This window comes from Pseudopipra pipra, chromosome 3 (genome assembly GCF_036250125.1).
Source record: "Pseudopipra pipra isolate bDixPip1 chromosome 3, bDixPip1.hap1, whole genome shotgun sequence".
NCBI classification, from domain to species: Eukaryota; Metazoa; Chordata; class Aves; order Passeriformes; family Pipridae; genus Pseudopipra; species Pseudopipra pipra.
The window spans coordinates 71,504,079-71,516,908 of NC_087551.1; positions in this window are offsets into that span (position 1 = coordinate 71,504,079).

Here is a 12,830-nt window from a genome sequence, read left to right on the forward strand (position 1 = left end):
TGCGGCCATCGCTGAGTGTAGGAGAGAGAGAAAAAATTCAGATTTGAAAAGCTCTTTAGAAGTAAATTACCCAGGAAAACGTACAAAAAGAGGCACTGGCACTGTTTGGAAAACCAGGGCAATGTTTCATTTGATCTCGATAGCAGGATAAAGCAGAAAGTGTTTATTCTTTATTCATACGCTGGGGGTGGTTTGGCTGGGGAGAGGTAAGCCGGGTTCTGTGCAAGTTTATATAGGTTACTGTGCCAAGAGAAATTACGAGGGGTCACAGAAGGGCAGTTTGGAGAGGTGTATAGTACAGCTGTTGATAAAGGCAGATGTTACTTGTGTGCCACTACAGGTAATTCCTATGTGCCCTTAATTTTGCAGCTCAGAGCACAATAAAATTTAGCCAGCTAAAGTATTGTATTGGAATATACAGCAAGGTAATTTTTGTTGCCCAGTTATTCAGCTGAAACGAATTAAACACTTTACATATAGTAGGCACCAGTCTTGACATTTGCCCCTCCAAAGAAATAACCTCTTGTTCACACACTTCCTAAGTTTGATACAAGAAAAACATCACAGCTATGAATTGTTCATAGGTCTGAACTGCAGGAAATAACATCAAATTTTGAAATTGCCACTGGTGACACAGAGAAGCTGTGTAAAAGCACAAGTGAGAATGAATTTCAAAGTTTTCTTGGCTGCAAACAGAATAAATAAGTAGTGAGCAATTTGAGGAAGTATTTGGTGTTGGACTTACTTTGGCCCATTAATGTTTTGTTTGATTGTTGCAGTCAGTTAAAAAACAGTATCCTGGGCACAGGATAGATTGACAAAGAGAATAAAGCCCCAGTTTATCCTATATAAGTGTTACCAAGGTTGTATCAAGAGCACTGAGACAATTGTTTGACGGTTAGAAAATATACAAAGGGGTATTTCTGCTGTGAGTTTTATCATACCCTTTATTTGTATTTCTGTATTTTCCTGCCGTTAGTGCCAACGAGCACAGGCTGTATCAGGGTGTTACAAATTCCTCCCCCTTTAACCACAGCAAGAGTTTTTAAGGCTGGTTGGTGCTCTGAGTCCAGCTTCTGATCTCTGTTGCGATGAAGGAAATGCAGGAAGGATTTACTGCACCGTTCAGGATTTGCTCCTGCACAAGCAAAGGGAGGAGTGGGAGGCAGATAGGCAGAGGTTGCCAAAGAAAGAGCTAATGGGGAGCAAGAACTAAAAAAACCCAAAGACCAAAATAAAACATACAGCAATACTTCTTTTTATGCATAATGTTTTGTTTAAGTCTCTTGATGATGTTTCGTGGATGCTTTCTCCTGTTCTTATTTTTTAGTCTATCATCATAAGAGCAGGTCATGTAAGGTTTTGAGGTCTCTCTAACATAGACACTACTTAAAAAGGTGACTGAATATTCTACTCTGTACTTCTGTATATTTTGCTTCTCTGCACACACTTTGCTCAGTGGCCTGCCCTCCCATTAGAATACCTTTAATGTTTTATTCGGATACCTCCTACTCAAAATGGTTTAACACATAAAGGTGCTTTGCTCATTTGAGAAAAAATTAAGCTACATTTCTGATGCAGAGGCAAGATTATTTGGGCAGCTCTCCTGTACGTTACTGTTTATGCAAATGGTGCCTTGGGAACGGGCAGATTAAAGTGTTTCAGGGTAGGATGGCAATGCAAATATTGCATCTACTTGCCTGGGAGTGCTCCCCTGCAAGAAGGGAAACAAGCTCTCCTGCATGTTGCTGACTTCTCTCTTTCTGTATGAAAGTTCAGGGACTGCCTTAGAAAACAATTAGCCATTTAAAGTAAGGAATGAAAGTCCAGAGTGCCTGTTTCTGAGAAACTTTCTTTCTTTAAGAAGGTAGATTCAAAAATTTGAATCACTGTCTTGCTGAGGATGAAGACGTGAAAAAAAAGAAGTAAAGCTGGAAAAGGTGATGTAAACAAAAAAAAAAAAACAAAAAAAAACCAAGAAGGAGTGCAGATGACATCTGAATGTAAAAAAATTTAAGTCTACACAGGTGATTTGTCTTGAATTACTAGAACAGGGTTTTCTACGACAATGAAAACACATTGGGTTGCTGCTTGTTGAAAAGAGCATTTTCCAAGCCAGTCTAAGCTAAAAGAGAGCTGCACTTTAGTAAAGGGAGGAGAGACCAATCCAGGCTGAGAAGAGAGAGAGGCAAAGAGTTCAGCTCCAAAGATTCAGATTAAACCTTTTTCTGAGAATCAGCCTTTTCTAGGATTGTTTAGTCCTCATTTTAACATACTTGGTGATGGTCTGCAGAAATCCTTCTCTAAATGTTCCTGTTGGGTTTTTTTTGGTTGGTTGGTTGGTTGATGGGGTTTTGTTTTGTGTTTGTTTTTTAATTATTTTTTATCATAGCCTATGAATAGTGGAAAAAAATGCTTTATGCATTCCAGGTGCTGCGCACATGTAATTGTGTTGCCAGTGTGTAACTGCTGACAGAAGTGTGGTGAGACATTTGGCTGCCTGCCCTGAAGGTCTCCTCCAGGCTCCTGCTAGGGCTCTAGACACAGAGATGGGGATTTTTGTGAAGCAGTGTGACACGTTTGTCCTCACCCAGTGTCCTCCTCTAAAGGCAGTGGAACATGCTCCATGAATTGCTGAAAATCTCAGGGAGAATCAAAGACCCTGGAATCCACCTGAAAAGTCTCTGAAGAGTTTGAAAGACTTTTGGGGGTGAAATAGAGTTATCTCCAGGTCTGCTCCCTGCAGGGCTCTGAGCAAAGGCCTGATTCAGTACCAGAATTCATGCTTCAATTCAAGTGTCTGTTTATGCTCCATGGAGATGCCTGCAAGGGGCTGACTGAGTAAACTTCATTTTTCGTGCCAGCACTTCAAGATGACAAAAAAGGGAATGGCACCTGGGGGGGTCTGGGGATAATTCAAAAGCATGGGTGTGTGTGTAGAAAAACCTTGTTGTAGCTACCAGTATCCATGGCATGAATTTTCTGTTTGCCACCCTTGCACAGCATTTTCTTTGTCACTGAATTAGTCTTCAAACAACTTGCTGTTATCCTGATTGTCAGTGTACCCACGGAGTGCAGCAAAAGATTAAGGGAGGCACTGTGAAAGACTGGGACACCACAGGTATTGCAAAGAGCTAAAGGGACTTTCTTCATTATAAAGAAAATCCTTTTACAGCCCCATTGAAAAGGCTAAACCCATTTACTCAGCCTCTCTGCAAGGAGCAAGATGTTGACAGCATCCCTTCAGAATGTATTATATCAAATGGTGCTTGTAAACCAGGCCTCTGCCACTACTATTTTGGAATGCCTGTGTAATAAGGATCTTTCCAGCTATATAATTGAAATATTACTGCTGCTTCTCTCATGACTTCAGTTAACAGCCTGCAGCAAAACTGGAGTAAACTTGCAAATCTGGTACAATGGTACAGACCTGCTATGTCTGCCTAATTGCATCAAAATGTCTGGAAAACAGTCAACACCTGAAAAACAAAATGCCATTTGCTATTGTGCAGTGACTCTTACTGGAACCTCCTTAACTACTACTGAAAGAGAGCAGACATTCACCTCTTCCATTTGCCCTCTCATCTGTCCAGAGGAGGACAGTCCATTTCCTCCATTGATTTAATTAAGGACTGAAAATGCAATTTGAAAAGGAAGAGTGGAAGTGAAGATTTATTTTGATATGCAAAAAGCTGGGGGTTTGCTTGTTGGCTCTCCCTCCCTCCCCATGTCTGGATGAGGAGGGTCCTCTGAGACGTGATGACTACTTGGAGCCAGGTTTGTCGAAATATGTACTGTCCATCTTCCAAGCTGAAGAACTGATAAGGCAGACAGGGAATATCATGGCTTGAGTGCTGCAAAGGAGTGAAAGTAATTGTGCCTAGAGTGAACAAGCTATTCCTAAACAGCAATATTTTCTCCATATTTTCTCCAAAGCACTGTCCAGAAAAGTAAATGGAAGAAATAAGAGGAAAGGGAATACTGTTCATACTTACAATTTAATTCCACAGTCACTGCCCATTTTCTACTTGAATTAAATTTTCAGAGCAGAAAAATAGGAGGGGAGATAAAAATTATGAAAGTATGGCATAGTATATTAGTTACATCAAAAATAATGAGTGGTTAGATCTGAGTTGTTGAGCAAAGTTAAAGGAGAAAATTGTTAGAAAAGGACCATGGGAAGTGTCTTTAGACCAAATTTTTGAGGCCTTGCTGAATGGTGTTACACAGGATATTCAAGTTAATGTGCTCAATAGGGAAGTCTCAGGTGAAAATGTGAGAACACTGTAAGTAAAATGACGGTATCCTTCCTTCCCAGCCTCCAAATTCCAAAGAGATCGATTTTTACAAAATTGAGAACTGAAGACACTGAAAAGTGTCTGTTAGCTCACTAATTATGTGGGGCTGAAAATAATCCTAAGCCAGCTGTAAAGGGGAAGAAGAGATCCAGGTGCCTGGAACAGGTAGACACATCAGTTGGTCTGCTGTTTTGTTGACAAGTGAAGTTGCAGCTGTGATGTTCGTAGTGCCTCTCAAATGCTGCTAAAACACTGTAGTCCTAGCTCAGCCCACTGTGTTTTAAAGGGGCTTTCAGGTAGGAAGGAAGAAATCCTAAGCATGAATGCATTGCTGTGGCCAGAAGACATCTCATGGTGACTGAAGGTGTTAGTGACTCCATTCATGGCCATCCTGCTAGCTGTCAGGGTACCAAACATCACCTGCAGCACAGCTCAGGATCGGGACTTCTGAACAGGGAATTTACAAGCCATTTGACTGTCAAGTTAAAACTAAATTAATGAAGCTGCTGCCTGTGAAAATTTGTTTGGGATTTGTTATTGCTGTAGTTAATTTGTTTGGGTTTTTTGTTGTTGCTGTTAATATTAAACAAGAAAGCATGTACAAGACCTAATTTCTTTTCATTCTACTTCTTAAAACTGTTTGCACTGACATTGTTCTTGTTGCCTGAATGCCCAACCTGATCAAGACTCCATATAGAAGATGGTTACAAAAATAACTCCAAAGGTGGCAGTATCCTTTAGGCAGCAGAGAATCAAGGTAATGCTGACACCTTCCTTGCGCCTGGCTCACATGTCAGTGATCAGGGAAGCCTGGGACAGTGTTTCTTATTAGGTTTCTGTAATATGATGCACTCTCAGATAAGTAAGCCACTCTTTTTGGTTTTGTTTCTTTTTTATTTTGTGTCTACATCTGTTCAGAGAAAGGAAGAGGGAGATCTAGGAGAGTCTGGTGGGGTTTCTGTCCTCCCCCTTTTTAGGGTCAAAGGCTAAGAAGAGAAGACTTTAATGGCTACAGGGACACAGTGACCAAGAGCAGTCAGAGGTACTTCTGTAAGCAGTCATTCTGCCATGTACTACTTTAGAGTGAGTCTCTATTTACTGATATGTGAGATCTACCTGCTGATAAAATTCAGCCTTCTGCATGTCTTGAAAACAAGGATCAGAGGATTAGGGAGATGATGCTGGAGGCAAGTGTAGAGTTCAGATGGAGATGTGTAGATACTCTGAATGAAAGGGAAGAGCAGCTGCATAGGCTGCTCAAAATTTGCCGAACAAGAACACCTAGAGCATGAACTGTTTAATAACGAGAGTGACCATCCAAGAAAGAGGACCAGATCATATAGTGGAGTAGACTGATCTTGAAATACAGACAATCTCAAAAACAAACAAACAAAAAGGAGATGGTGATGGAGGAGGGAAAACATGATGCATGTGAAGAAGACACGGAATTCCCATCAAAGGTCTAAAGTTATATTGAATTTGTGAAAGAAAAATATATCAACAGTTGATGTGAGCACTCAGCAGCCTCAGTGGCAAAGGACAACTTGGCTGAGAAAGAAGGAGATTTCTGGGGGCTTATAAAGAGCTGTTTCCCCAGCATGAAAGCCAGAAGAGTAGCAAAATCTAAGAGAGTCTTTGAACTAGAGGATTCAGAGGAGGGCCGTGAAGATGATCAGAGGGCTGGAACACCTCTGCTATGAAGACAGCATGAGAGATATGGGGTTCTTCAGCCTGGAAAAAAAGAAGGCTCCTGGGAGACCTTACAACACCTTCCAGTACCAAAAGAGGGCCTAAAAGAAATCTGGAGATTGAAGTGTTCAAGGCCACGTTGGACGGGGGCTTTGAGCAACCTGTTCTAGTGGAAAGTGTCCCTATACATGGCAGGGGAATTGGAACTAGGTGATCTTAAAGATCCCTTCCAACTCAAACCACTCTATGAAAATGAAATGTCTGTGAAAGTTTAGAGGTGGATATGGGTCGCATTGTAAATGTAAGCAAAAATCTCAGTACATGCATAATGAGCATCTTCATGGGATTCTTCACCTGGGCTGCTCCAATGGCTCAGATGTCCAGGGTTGACCTGAAAGAAGAAAGGAGACCCTACTGCCATGTGTGGAGAGTGAATGTGTGTGTGTGTGTGTGTGTGTGTGTGTGTATGTCTGCATGTGTAAGAGTTTTCATGCATAGAAACTCTGCCTGGGTGAGAATTTTTGTGCCTAGAAGATGGTGCCATATCCTGGAGACACTGGGAGAGGCAGCATGGTTTGATAAAGCTTGTGATGGCATATGCAGGTTTCAGGTAAGGCTGTTGGGCAGGTGGTGACACAATCCACGCTGACCAAGATATGTGGTAACAATGAGGAGCTGGTAGAGTTCAAGAGACCTATATTTTGTGACATTTTTAGTATCATCCCTGTGCTATACAGAGCAGTGATTTTGGGCTATCTGTTGTCCCTGTAATTCTCTATCATGAGAAGTCAGCAAACACTCTGGCTTTTACTTTTGTAAATGAAAAATCCATCTGTTACTGCTGTTAAGGGATCACTTTCATTTTGGGTCTTCTCTGAAAATTGTTCCACAGATGTGATCACCTCTCTTAAAACTGTTGGCTCTTATCCTATTATAAGAGAAGTAACTGTCTCCTCCTTTGTCAGACTTCTGCTGCCTGCCTAGGGTGGTGTTTTGGTGCCAGCCAGAAATGCTGTTCCAGTGCTTGAATACATCTAGATTTGCTCATTCATAAATAACAGGTTTGTAAGTGTAATTTCTTCCTTCTGCCACTTAAAACACAAGCTTGAACTCTTCAGTCAGTTCTTAACAACACTGATGTCAAATTTGTGTATGTTGGATTACATGTGAGGCACTGCTGACTCTCATCAATTCGTCTCAATCTGTCCCTCAGTTATCCCAGGGAACAGGAGAATGAGGAATAATGGATAGCTTGGGTAAAGCAAAACCAAGGATAATTCAAAACCTCTGTATATTTACTTGGCTTCTGCCAACTATGTTCCTGCTGCTCAGACCTAATTCTGCCTATCTGAATTAGGTGAAATAAGGGTTAAAAACTGCTTCTGTTCTGGAGTCACTACTTGGGGCATCCCAGGAATGCTTGAACTCATTTATATTTGTACCACACCTGACCACAACTCTGTCATGGTCTGGTTAAAGCTGCTAGATGGTACATGATAGACCCAACTGCTGGGGCGTGATACTCACACAGTATGTTTCTGTCCTTGAGATGGAGACAGTATGGAAATGAAGGAAACTATACCCTCCCATAGTGCACCCTCATGTTCCTCTGATGTAAATGTAAAATATTTCCATACGGAAAATGCAACCTTGCAACTGAAATGAGACCTTAATTAAGAAAAACATTAGTTTCCAAGTTGCTCAGGGGCAACCACTGGGCAAAAGTGATTCTGAAAGTGGTACCACTTTCCATTTGACTGTTGATCTTGTGCGTGTGCTGGAGCTCGGCTCCCAGGAGCCCCACACCCACCACCCTTCATTATTTTGGGATGTGGTGAGGGAAGACTAGAGACTGATGAGAGCCCACTGAACACACAGGGACTCTCCTCCCTCCGGCTGGTGGCTGGCAATGCATTCCCACGACAATATTTTTAATTAGAAACCTTTTGCCTCAGGAGTCAGTATATGTGGAGCTAAACTTACTTCCTCGCTTCAGTGAAGTTTCACTTTCTCTCTAATTATTTGTTATTTGCTTTCTTCAAACAGGTGCTAGATACACTCCCTTTTCATATGTCTAAATTGTGTCTCTTCAGCATGGGTGAGTGAATTGCCTGTAAGGTACAGCCCAGTGCCATGCTGCCTTTTAAGTGTGGTAATTGGACTGATGAAATTTACGGGAGTGTAGGGGAGGTTTTCTGTACCTGCTATTGTACATTCTTCTTAGATTAAACCTTTACTGGAGAAAAGTTGGCTAGTGTTGCAGGAATCAGTACACCTGCTTCACTTAGCAAACTGCAGTCTGCGTGGGCCTGGCCAGTGCCACCCCTTGACAAGAACGAGGAACCACACGACTGTGTTGAAGCCCTTGGATATCTGTGACACGGGTACAGCTTCTTCACAGGTCTTTGGGGATTTAATTTGATTTTTGCCATTGACTTTACTGCAGCTGCAAAGTGCAGGGATTCCTCTGGCATGCAGATCTAATTAGGCAGAAATATAGAAAAATAATGAACAAAGCCTCTTTCCCCTGAGATCTAACAGTTCGAGGAGTGTCATATAATTAAGAGATATTTAGAAAGCCTTAGATGGAAAGGATGAAGGTTGGAAATCACTGTCATATTTGCAATTTGTGTTTCAGGCCACATGGGATAGAAATCTAGGAAAAAAATCTGGACTGTGCATATTTAGTGTCTTCCTTTTGATAGAAAATTTGCAGGTATCTGCTTTTCACATAGGCAAAGACAATGTTATTTATACACACTAGGATTGGAACCTTATGCTATTTTTTTTTCTTAAAGCCTAGTATTTGTGAGAATTGACTGCAACACATATTCGACAACTAGCTCATAAATAATCAGAATTGTACATTCAAGTATTACTAGGCATCTGCATACAGACAGAAACTGCAGCTGATTGACTACTATCCCTTCCCAAACAATGGAACCGCTTCATATAATAAAAAAGGAAAATTAATCTACTGTCTAGCAAAATGTTTTCTTTCTGTTAAAATTATAGGAGAGAAAATTAGAGATCCTGATATTGCCTCATTTATAAGCATACAGAAGCTTCGGGCAGTTTAGTAACTGATGGAATGTTTATTCTTTTAATAAACTATTTTTAAATTGCTTATTAAGCTATAGTTATAATCCACATGAGCTACAGGGAAAATCAGAATGGCTCCAGGACCTCTTCATGATCAGGAGAAACTGAATTGTGCCTACTGCTCTGCACAGCACAGAGCTTACATGAATGCCTCATGTTGTGCTTGTGCACTGCACAGTGCAGGCAGGAGAAATGATGTGACAATTCTGAGACCACTGCAACACTTAAATTTAGAGTGATCTGCAGCTTTACTTGCTGAAACCTGTGAATGCCGTGTCCCTCTAGGTGCTATGGGCCAAACCCAGAGGGTGATGTGTATATCCAAGTGGTATCTCAGAGACTTCACTCACCATGCTGATGGCAGTGGCTCAACTCTGCCATGGTACCAAACATGGACCTGTTGCTCTACTTTTCTACATTGCTCTTCACAACTTAAGCTGTTTGTACATTGTAAAGCTGGGTTGTCGGCAAGGCATGCTAACACTGAATAAAAGTTACTTTTTTTACCAGAAAAATGAATTGTTCTTCAGAACAACACCAATTACTTTGGAAAATAAGTGAGTATTTTCTTCCAGAATATTCCACCCACTCAGAGAAATCCTTGTCTCTGTGCTGTTGTTTTCACCTAGTGCTCCCAGTTCTCCTGCACTAAACATCTCTCCTCTGCACTGGTCACTCCTTGACGTTCAAGGGACCACATGTGCTGCAGCAATTCCTCATGCTCCAGTTCCTACAACACAGATGCAATGCTGTGTCCCAGCTGTGACAGGAGTGCGCTCCACCTGTAGGCTTTTTCCCAATGGTTTATTTTCATGTGGAGGGGTAAGCTACATTTTTCCTTTGCAGAAAGAAGAACCTGTGTGTGGGCTGCTGCATGTGTCACGGCAGAGAAGCTGGCAGGTGGTAACTTGTTTATCTGCAAGAAAGAGAGCTGCTCCTGAGCTTTCCCTGCCTACCCTGGCTGCACCTAGGCTGGGGCTTGCCTGTGGAAACAGGATGAGAGTCAGACCTTTGAGAACTGGAGTCTGTCAGGGGAGAGAGGTGGAGTAGGCAAGGATGGGTCCAGGCTGTGGTCAGGCTCTTTGGGACATGCAGGACTGTGAGGGTTTGTGGGAGGGATAAAAAGGGGGCTTTAGAAGTTGGGTGCTGATTTGGGTAGATCAGTGTAGAGAGACTACAGGGAAACAGAGGACAGGCAAACTCATTATTCTACAAAACAATTTCCAGTTCTGCCCCAGGCTGAACCTCCTCCTACATCTCCTCCTCTGTGTTAGGAAGAAGGCATGAACCCCACCAGGACTGCCTCCCAGTCTCCTGCACCCACCCCACAGGCTGTCACAGCTGTCTGCTCACCTCTGCCGGGCCAGCAGTGAGCTACAGAAGTCTTGGCCATCCTTGGCTTGTCCCTGCTGCCTGTTTCCCATTCAAGCATGGGGAAGAGCTAGAGCCTCCATGTTCTCTTACAAATGGACATATGCTTATATCCTGTCCTTAGTTGCCCATTACAGTTGGAGTTTCCTGGAGCAGAAGATTTATCCTTGCCATCGCCCTGGTCTGCTCGGGAAGGAAAGTAAGGTCCCAGCTTTATTTCTGAGACCTCTATCAGACTATATTATTTTTCTCACTGATAGCAGTGGCTGGGAAATTATAGTTGCCACTGTAACCAGTGGGAGTTGGAGATACTCAGTACTTCTCTAGGTGGGCCCTGAGGAGTGGGATGCCTGACTAGGGAGTCTGGAAGTTAGACATCTGAACCTGAGCTAGTCTCCCTAGCCACTTATTTATGCATTAGATAAAGCTCTCATTTCACATGTTTTCCTCTGGCACAGGAGACGTACATCGTTCAGCTGTTAAGTGATTTATAGTACAGCCACCAGCGAGTCAAAATCTTCCAAAGATGATGAGTTTGGCAAAATTTAGTTCTGGTCTTTCATTCTTCTGATAAACAGCCTCTCCTGGCCTTTCCTTTGCAGGGAAGGCCAGCCTCACAGTCAGATGCTCAGGAGTACATCGCATTAAATTGCTTCTGCTACTTACTGTCCTGCTGACTGATGGCAGAGAAAACGCATGGTGACTTCTGCTTTAGTTTCTTTGGTTGCACAACACCCTACCATTTATTTTAGATTATAGGAGCTCAGCTTTTTGATGTTGCATCTCAAAGCTCTTGTGGGTTTGGTTTGCTCTATGTTTTTAACTCTTCTGGAAGGCTCCAGTGAGTTTCCACCCAGACTACAAGCCAGGATTTTGTTAGTAACCCTCCTCTCTAATGAGAAATGCTCTCTGCAGGTCCTGCTTCTTCAGGCGGGAAAGACAATAGGTTTGCTTGGCAGTATCTGAATGTTTATCAGGTATTCTAAGTTCATTAAATGAAATGGAATGGAGCTTTTAGCAGTATTATTAGCAAGATGAATATAATTTAAGAGAGTAGGAGAGTGCTTCATTTCCTACCTTTAGCAATAAACTGAAAATAAAATGTAAATGTCAAGTGGTAATGTAGCAGTGTGCTTAGCAACCAGATGATCAAATGTTAGGAAAATGCCAACAGCACTAAGTCAGAGCTGCGTGCTTGTGTGTTTGTGTGTATGTAAATAATCTTCCTTCCCCAACTAGGACCTAAGTGTTGAAAAAGGTTATTTTGTTCCCTTTCACTTCTCCGTTTGAGTCATAACAAGATTAAAATATAGCAGAGAATCAATATAACTTTGACAGAAAGGCAGGCCCAAAATCCCCAGATACAATAATATGCAGATACAATAATATTATCATGGCAATCAAAGTGGTATTAGGCTGGATAGAAATGTGACAGACTCTTCAGACTCTTCAAGAGGCCGAAGCTGGTATGAAGAGGGTATATCTAACAAGCATGACACTATAAGCAGTGCCCTTAGGCTTTGAGATAAAGATCAGCTATGTTTGTGGGGATTTAGATAAGAAAAGTATGTAAAAGGACAGCCTCTCACCTTAGGATGTTTATGAGCTCTTCATGTCCATTGGAAAATCTTGAGACACTTCTAGGTTTTGGAGAAAGTTTGTGTGACCCATCATAAGGAAGCAATGGAATTATTTCACAAGCTATCCAAGCTTTAGTGCTAGGTGTTAGCATGGACTCACTAATCACTGTTTCCCTTCCTTCATGTCTTCCTAACTATACCATATTATATTTTTTCCTTTCTCAAATATTTATAGAGTGTTATCAGTTCTTGCTCACATGCTCTTGAGATTTTTTTCTTAGTTTTCTTTTTTTTTTTTTCTCCTGGTAAATCAGCATCTCCAGGGCATTACACAATTTTTTGTTGCTTTTCACTGAACTACCTGTATTTTATCAATATCTTTTCCAAAATAAGCTACCAGGTCTTACTGTGGTATCTGCTCTCATGAGAGCAGTAACTATTGCTCCCAGCCCTGGAGCAGCTGCATTTTATAAAGCAAAGAAATGGTTTTTTTTTCCCTTCGAGCTATTTCAAGCAGGCTGCAAACACCAAAGGACTAAGCTATTCCACAAGAAAGCTTTTCCTGTGGCATCATGTCTAGGTTTTATCCATGAACATGCAGCTAGATATGGTGCTAGGAAACCATAAACATCTATGGGCATCACTAGTGAAAAGGGCCCCAAGCATTTTCCCAGATGGCATGGAGATTTTTGGAAAATCTGCTATAAGTGTAACACAGCCTGCTGCTGCACTTCTTCCCAGAGCAGCCCTCACTGCTTTGAAGGGTTTATAGGCTGACAGACAGGGCCTG